The following is an 8,860-nucleotide window of genomic DNA, read 5'->3' on the forward strand; positions in this document are numbered from 1 at the left end:
TCCCACGAACAGCTCCAAATGAATTAAAACATATGCAAAGTCCTTGGCCTTTTGCAGTATGGGGAATAGACTTAATTGGGTCCCTACCAATAGGGAAAGGTGGAGTAAAGTATGCAGTCGTAGCAGTTGACTACTTCACTAAATGGGCTGAAGCTGAACCACTCGCTACCATAACGACCAAGAAAGTTCTTGACTTTGTCATCAAGAACATTGTTTGTCGATATGGTTTGCCTTGAAAAATCATCTCAGACAACGACACCCAATTTGACAGTGATCTGTTCACCGACTTCTGCGAAAGACACGGGATTATCAAAAGTTTTTCTTCAGTTGCTCATCCACAAGCGAACGGGCAGGTGGAAGCAGTGAATAAAACGCTTAAGGACACCCTGAAGAAGAGACTTGAGGATGCTAAAGGAGTGTGGCCAGAACAACTACCTGAGGTCCTATGGTCGTATAGAACTTCTCACCGAACAGCGACAGGTCATACTCCGTTTTCCTTAGCATACGGATATTAAGCCATGTTACAAGTTGAGTTAGATCCGCCCTCGCATCGACGAATTACATACGACCAGGATCAAAGCAGACAATTGATGATGGAGTCCCTAGACTCGATTAAAGAAAAATGAGAGAAAGCCCAACTCCGAGTAGCTGCGTACCAGCAAAAAGTCGCCCGGTACTTTAATTCAAAAGTAAAAGAAAGAAAATTCAACGTCAGAGATCTAGTGCTATGACAAGTTTTCTTGAATTCCCGCGACCCCACTGCTGGAGTACTCGGACCAAATTGGGAAGGACCGTACCAGATCGAAGAAGTCCTTCACCCGGGCACATATAAACTTGCACGCTTAAATGGAGATCTCGTTCCACGCTACTGGAATGGAGAACACCTGCGCAAGTACTACCAATGAACAGTCCTTCTTAAAGGACTGGCTTGTATTAATTCTTACTTCTTACAAGTTTCGAAAAAGGGTTAGCCACGTTGTATGGCTAATCGCTTATAAGTGTAAGATCTTTTTTAAGATCCCTCATACAGACATGTTTAGTCCATATTAATACGAGATTATAAGGGACTGTGCACAGCCAGTCATTCTTGCCAACCTTTGTAAATTTATTTTTACAAGTATTTGTTCATTACGTGTGTTGTTTTGCTGTATTACAAGTGTTGAATTCTATTACGAGCAGCAATGTTCGAACAGGTCGTGGTCAAGGCAAGTGACCAAGGACCTAAAGCTCCTCGATCACTTGGGGGGCATATAAGGTACATCGATAGCAAAGCGTACCATAAGGTATGTAAACACATGAACAAAATAAGTGAAAGCATGCTACGGTACTTAGAGCATTTTTAAAAATTTATGTTTTGAAAAATCAAACCAAAGTACTATGCTAAGTTTGGTCATGCGAACAGGTATTATAATGAAAGAAACATTATAATATCAGTAAAGCAATCGTTTACACCGCGAGCATTAGTACTCAGATGTAAATATGTCATTAAAAGGAAAAATTTTTACACTGCGAGCAGAGCTGCTCGGATGTAATTGTTCAAGTGTAAGTAAAAAGTTGCCCTCGCAGCAATCAAAAATAAAATTGTCTTTACAAGTAGGCCCGTGGGCCATAAAAATTGTGGAAGATAAAAAGAAAATTACTGGGCAGCAGGAGGGTCTTTTGGATGAGGAGCACTCTTGTCAGCCGGAGGATCAGCCTTAGCGTCAGCAGCGGAGGTCTTGGCCTTTTCTCTCTCCTCTGCCTCCAGCCGAGCAGTGCACTGCGCCATCAGCGTCTTTTGCAACTTCTCAGAGAGGTAGTTAATTTTAGCCCCCCGGTTGTGTTTCCAGAAATCGTAAAAACTGAGGAAGGTGGCTTCCTTGTACTTCTTCAGATTTCTAGCCCCGTCCTCCTCGAGCTCTTGGATGCGCCCTTCAAGCTCCTGAACATGCCCTTCAAGCTCCTGCACCCGTCCCTCGAGCCTCTTTGTCTCCTCCCTGCTGCCAGTCAGGTCAAGCATGGCCTGCTTACACTCTTGGGTGTTGAGTACAGCGCTTTCCCTCCATTTATTCCGCTCCTCATTGGCTTTCTTCAAAGCCCCTTGGCTCTCCTGAAGCTCCTGGGTGAGAGTGGCCTGGTCCTCGCATAGTTGCTCGTTCAGCTTGGAAAGCTCCTTGTTCTCCACAAGCAGCTTATTGTTATCCTCGAGCAACTTAGTGTTATCAGCCTCAAGCGCTTGCTTGACTTGGGCCAGCCTGGAGTCAAAGTTCTGTTCTCGGGAGACCAGCGCCCCAGCACGGCGCCAGCTAGCAGTCAAAGACAAAATCCCCTGAAGAAAAAATGAGTTAGGAAGGGAAGTCTAGCATAAACGACAAACCATGAGGTAGCAAAAGATGACTTACGTTGGCTATCTCGTTCAACCCTCTGTTAATGATCTGGTCAATGTCCATTGTGGTAGTGTCATTGATGGCGGTCTGGCTGCGTTTGTGCTTCGAGAGCCGATATATTCTCTCCCTGGCCATGCCAACTATGTCGCTGGACAGGGAGCCTTCGGACAAATGGTCCAAAGTCTCTTTGTCTGCGGCCTTTGAGGAGGGCCGTGGATTGATGGGTGCGGGGGTCGTCTGCTCAGAGGAGGGCGAAGGTGGTAACTCCTCCTTGGAAGGGGTTGTGCTAGGAGCCTCTTCTGTCCGGGCCTTCTTCGAAGGGGTCTTGTTGCTTTCCCCTCGAGCCCTTTTACTATCCTTCTTCGGGACAGAAGATTCAGCGGCAGCTTGGTAGTGGTCAAAGAAATCCTCGGAGTCTATGCTTGCAGAAAGAGAAACAATTCAAACAATGAGATTAATGGGTCGCGAGGAAACAGAGATTAAAGTAGAAGGATTACAAAAGTAAGGTACCCGAGCTACACCTACTGGTCGTAACATTATCTACTGAACTACCTAGTTCCTGGAAGGAATCTGAATTTAAAGAAGCGGCCACCCCGAAGTAGTTTGCCACCCCTTGAAAGAACGAATGAAGAGGCAGGGTGGTGCCCGCCTCGATATGGTATCTTGACCAGGCGCTATAAGCCCCCCCTGGCAGGTTGGCTCGCTTGTCGATGGAAGGTCTGACCAGGGTCACCCCCATCAGATTGTATTTATTTAAATAGTTGGCGATCATACGAATGGTCACTGAACTTGGAGAAACGTCGTGCCACTCGACAGCCGGCTGGTCGGCATGACGAGGACGGGCATGCCTCTGAACTTCGGTTTCAGGAGGGAATTCACCTCGACCACTGGTCGAGGGGGCATCAGCAGAAGGTTGACTTGAAGTGTCAAGGTTGCGTCTTTTTCTAGCTTTGGTTTTAGTTCTGGCCATTTTATGGTTGGGAACTGGTGGAGGATTTGGGCTTGGACGTGAAAAGGGAATTTCTGGAATCAGTGTGTGTGGATTCTCTTCGCCTTCGAGCAGTTGGGCCAAGAGTTCGTCTTCAATAGGTCTTTCTCCCCCCCAAGGGTCTTGCATATGAACTGCAAACAGACAATGGAGGAGATAAGACACAATCCGCGAAGTAGTGTGGAAGATTGGGATAACGTTGCTCGTGCCTAGATAACCAGTAACATCCTAATCCTACGTTATTTTCAACGCGGGTAGTTTGAAAAACAGGTAAAAACAAAAAGGAAAGTAAACTATTTTCTGAAAAGAGAACTCTTTCTACTCCTGAAGGGCGGGAAAAAATTTCGGTTTTTTCACCTTGCTTAAAGGTTGAATCTTTCGTCAACCTAACGTCCTAAACCAGAGATCCTAACTATCAAACTATAGTCCTGACCTATACAAAGCATAAAAACGCACTTTTACCAAGCAATAGGCGGTTTATACCAAAAAACCCTTAAAACCCTACTCAAGAACACAGAGGTCCCAGAGCATAAAAACGGCATGCATGGCGTAATAAAGAGCTTAGAGAATGGAAGTCTTACCTGGGTGAAGATGGAAGATTCGGAAGAAGATGAAAACTCGAACTGGAAGACCTTCGGCTAAACGACAGACTGGTTTTTGAAGCTCTGAACTCTGGTGCAAGTTCTTGAAAATTTTGGCGAAGATGGTGGGTAAAAATTTCTTAAAGGGGAAGAAAAGCCTACTTATAGGGATCGAAGGTATGGCCAAAAGGCAGTAATCATCATTTCCCACTTTTGAAACGTGGGGAAGTGTATAAGCCGTCAAATTGCCTTTTTGGAAACTGAAAAGGCTTAATTAGACATAATTAGGTCACAGTTTTCGAAAATGCACAGGGATTCTAACAGACATCATGGGAATGTGATCGGTTGTTACTTTAAGTTTCTTTATTGCTGCTCGCATTAAAGAAACTTGGGGGGCAAATGTTATCCCCAAAATCAGAAGTGAATGACATGGTAGGCATTAATTACACATGGCTGACACCTTGCAGAATCTGTGTTCGACTATCGACCAGGAAGACGTACAGTATCACGCGATCGGTTTTTTCATACGACCAGCCTGGTCGTGTGCACATTATACACGGAGGAAATCTTAGGCGGTTATGATGGAATCCGAAATTATCTCCCATGATTTCCTGAATATCCGATTATTTAGGAAAGAATATCTGTAACAAATCAATGTAAATCTTCCCTGAGCTTATAAATAGAAGAAGAGGGCTCAGGGAAGGGGATCAGATCTTTTTCTTTTGAGCAAAAGAGGTCATTTGAGATTAGAGAGAGATTACACTAGAATAATTGTATTTTCTTCGGAGGTGAGTGAAACTCATTGAACCCTAGTTCTTTGATCACTCCTTTGAATCTTATTTCAATAATAATTCAAGTGGACGTAGGTTATTACCATATCCTGGGGCCGAACCACTATAAAATCTTGTGTCTTCATTATTTTCGTCATCACATTCTTTTCAACGTTTCTATCCACGTCAAGCGTATTTTGACTCTGTGTCAGTTGGCCAAAATTTGGGTCAACATTATTATTTTAAACTTTATTTTTAAAATATACATTTATATTTTTTTGGGAAAGTGAGATAAACATGGGGAGTAGAAAGATTTGATTTTATCATCAATATGTATTGAAATAATAATAAACAACATGATTTTTCGATTTTTTGAAAAGAAAAATCATTATTAAATGAAAATTTTAATATCACCACTATACTTAAATCATGCATATTAATTCAAATATAAAAAAAAAACAAAAATTAATTGGACAATTAAATATATTTTTTGGTATTAAATTTTTTTAATTTTTTATAGTAAAATAATATCAAAATTTATTATTTTAAAATGAACTTGCAAAATTTTAATTATAAAAAATATAAAACAAAACCATAAAAATTCACTTTCAATTCATAACTGAGAAATCATTATATAATATTTTAAAAAAAAGTATGAATATTCCTACATATTCATGAAAGAGTTCAACAAAGTTTCATGATATACTATTTCGCGTTCAACATCATACATTAGACGCCTCCAATACAAGTCCTCCTTCTCAGAAGCATCGACGAACGTTTGTGCTAATTCATTCTGAATTTCTCTAATCTTACGTACTTTAGTGCTTTCTCCACTCCATAATCCAAATGCTTGATCGATGAAGGTGATTCTCACTATACTTCTTTCTTTGAATGATCTCATGAGGCACAACTTAATTTGTTCCACGAAATTGTACAACTCTCCACTTACGTATTTTTCTTTGCATTTCGAAAGTGATCTAGTAAGAATTATTTCCTCTATCATCTTTTTGTTCATTTTCTTTCTATTTTTTTGGTATCTAAATGGACAACCTTTGTGATGATCTAGGGTTGCCTAGTCACACACACATATATATAAAGAATTTGCATTCAACATTGTTTTTCTACACAAATAATTAATAAGTAAGAGAAGACATCGTGAATAATACTGAGTGATGAGCAAGACAAGGAGTCAACTACTCCAGAATAATTAATAATATTTATAAAAAATATTTATTTTAAATTTAAACTAAGGATTTTTTTAAATATATCATTTTCGAAATATATCTTAGTAAAAAATTAGTCATTTCGAAATACATCATAGGATAAATGGCTTTGTTCATTTTTGAAATATATTGCTACAAGAAAAAAATTTGATATTTAAATTGCTAACAATAATAATTATTAAAAAAAAAAATCAAATTTCCATTAACAAGAATAAAATTCTTAATTCAATATAGATGAGCAAACACTCCAATTTTTGTAGACAAAATAGACAATTCCTAAATGTTTTTGAAAGCATCCAACAACATTTCATGATATACAATTTCACGTTCAACATCATACATTTGAGTCGTCCAATACAAGCACTCTTGCTCAGAAGCATCGATGAACTTTCAGAATAATTCATTCTGAATGTGTCGAATTTTACGTACTTTAGGGCTTTCTCCACTCCATTCTCTAAATGCTTGATCCATCATTGTATTTCTCATTGTAATTCTTTCTTTAAGTGATTTATTGAGGCGTATCTTAATCTATTCCATGAAACTATACAACTCTCCACTTAAGAATTTTTCTTTGAATTTCGAAAGTGATCTAGTAAGAATTATCTCCTCTATCTTGTTTATGTCCATTTTCTCTCTATGATGAACAATCTTTATGATGATAAAAAAATATATTCTAGCCACATATATATAATGAAGTAATAATAAAAAAGATAAAACATGAGGAATAATAATGACTGATGAGAAATACGAGGAGTCAATTATGCTAATTATTTGCCATTTTTCAAATACTACAAATATTATTATTATTATTATTATTATAATTAATTAGTTTACCAAATATAAATATTAATTGTAACAAATAAAAATAAATCCATAAATGTCATTGACTACTCATATTCTTATTTTATTATTTATTAAGTCTATTAACATGTTTAATTAAGTATTTTTTAACAATATTTTCGAAAAATTGTCATTGTTTATTGTTTACCCAAAAAGGCTACTGTTGACGTGGCAAGGATTTCTCACACGTGGTTGACATGTGGCAGAGTCAAAATAAGGAGGTGTTGTTCAATGATCGACCAGCTACACATTGCTTCGCCATACTTCACGATTAGATACGACCAGTCTGGTCATATGATTTAGTTTATTTCCTTTAAAGATTGTAATCTTATAATAATTACGTTGATTGTTTCCTCTTTATTACCTTGATACACGAATATTAAGGAAAGTTAAGGCCCATTGGCCCATGTAACCCCCCTTGAGCTTATAAATATGCATGAAATAGCTCAAGGAAGGGGAGGAGGGCTTTTTTATCTTTTTCGTAAATATTGAGAGAAAGGGCATAAAGTGTGATTATCCTCCAAATAGTTGTATTTCCCCTAAGGTTTGTGAAACTCAAGAACCCTAGTTCTTTGATCACGACATTGGGATTCAATATTAATAATAGCACTAAGTGGATGTAGGTCATTACCATTTATTGGGGCCAAACCACTATAAATCGTTTGTGTCTATTCTTTACCATTAGATTACATTTTCGATTATTATCACATTTCTTGTCGTATTCTTAACTCCGTGTTGTTGGCCAAATCAAGGGTCAACATTTATATTAAAAAATTATATATAAAAAAGTAATCACTTTTTAAACTTTGGACAAAACCCACAAATTTTTTATTATATTTTTTATAACGAAATATAAAGATAAAAAAGAAATAGACATATTACAAAATAACAATATTTATAACCATTAAAAAATTCAAATTTATATTTCATAATAATATGTTAAATTCAACATACATTTAACAAAAAAATAGAGAGTACAATCATGTAAATAAAAATTGTAAAAAAGAGACAACATTCTTCAATCTTTGATCCAATTTTTCAAGCACCACTTTTGAAAAGTAATATCGTGTTCAAGCTTGACGAGTTCAATCCGCATGTAGTAATCTTCCTTTTCTATTAAACAAAGGCAATTGTTCAATTTACCATTGTATTTTTTAAAATTAATTAATAAAAATTATACATAATTATTAAAAATATACATATTCACTTCCCATTCTTCCCATTTCGAAAAATACAATGTTTGGAAGTTGAACAAGTGTCTTTTTAATAATTATGTTTAACATTTTAAAAGGTAGTTATTCATATTCCTAACCACCTATCATAAATGCAATTTGTGATGCATGATTGTCTCTATATATATGCATGAAGATTTTTTTGTACTAAGAATTATATGAAAGCTATTTATATTTTATGTTTACAAGGATCATATGAATGTTTTAAATTAAACCATTATATAATAAAAAGTAAAATTTTATTAGTTCAATCAAACATAAAAATAAAAATATACAAAGTACAATAGTAGATAGACAAACAAACAATTTCCTTACGCTCTCTTCAACTTTTCCATCATTCTCAAGAGCACATCCATATTTTTCAAGTGCTCATCAACTTTTGTTTATTCCTCTTCGAATAGTTTCTTCATTTTCTTAAATAATGTTTCGCGATTGTCGGATCCAATACTCACTCCAAGATGATCAATCAAATGTGTAGCAAGAAACACAATCTCTTTAACTTCTTTCTCTCCTAAGTCATCATAATATTGAGTAAATGGACACATTCTTAAAAATATAAAATGATTTCAAACTCTACCTAAAAACAAAGTTTATGTTTGCCTACAAATAATAACAATGTATATAAGATAAAATGATTTATAAATAGTGTTAAAAGCCATATAGTTTCGAAATAATGACATTTAAAATATCCATTTAAAAAAAAACTAAATTCCATTTTAAATCAATACCTGAATTGTTTTGGTTAAATTAATAAATAAGATGGGTAATAATTATGGAAAATATAGCAATTAATGGGCTATTCCATATCCCAAAAATCATACTCAAAATTCTGATTAGTTACGCTTCGCAAAACATAAAAT

Source organism: Humulus lupulus, chromosome 3 (genome assembly GCF_963169125.1).
Source record: "Humulus lupulus chromosome 3, drHumLupu1.1, whole genome shotgun sequence".
NCBI classification, from domain to species: Eukaryota; Viridiplantae; Streptophyta; class Magnoliopsida; order Rosales; family Cannabaceae; genus Humulus; species Humulus lupulus.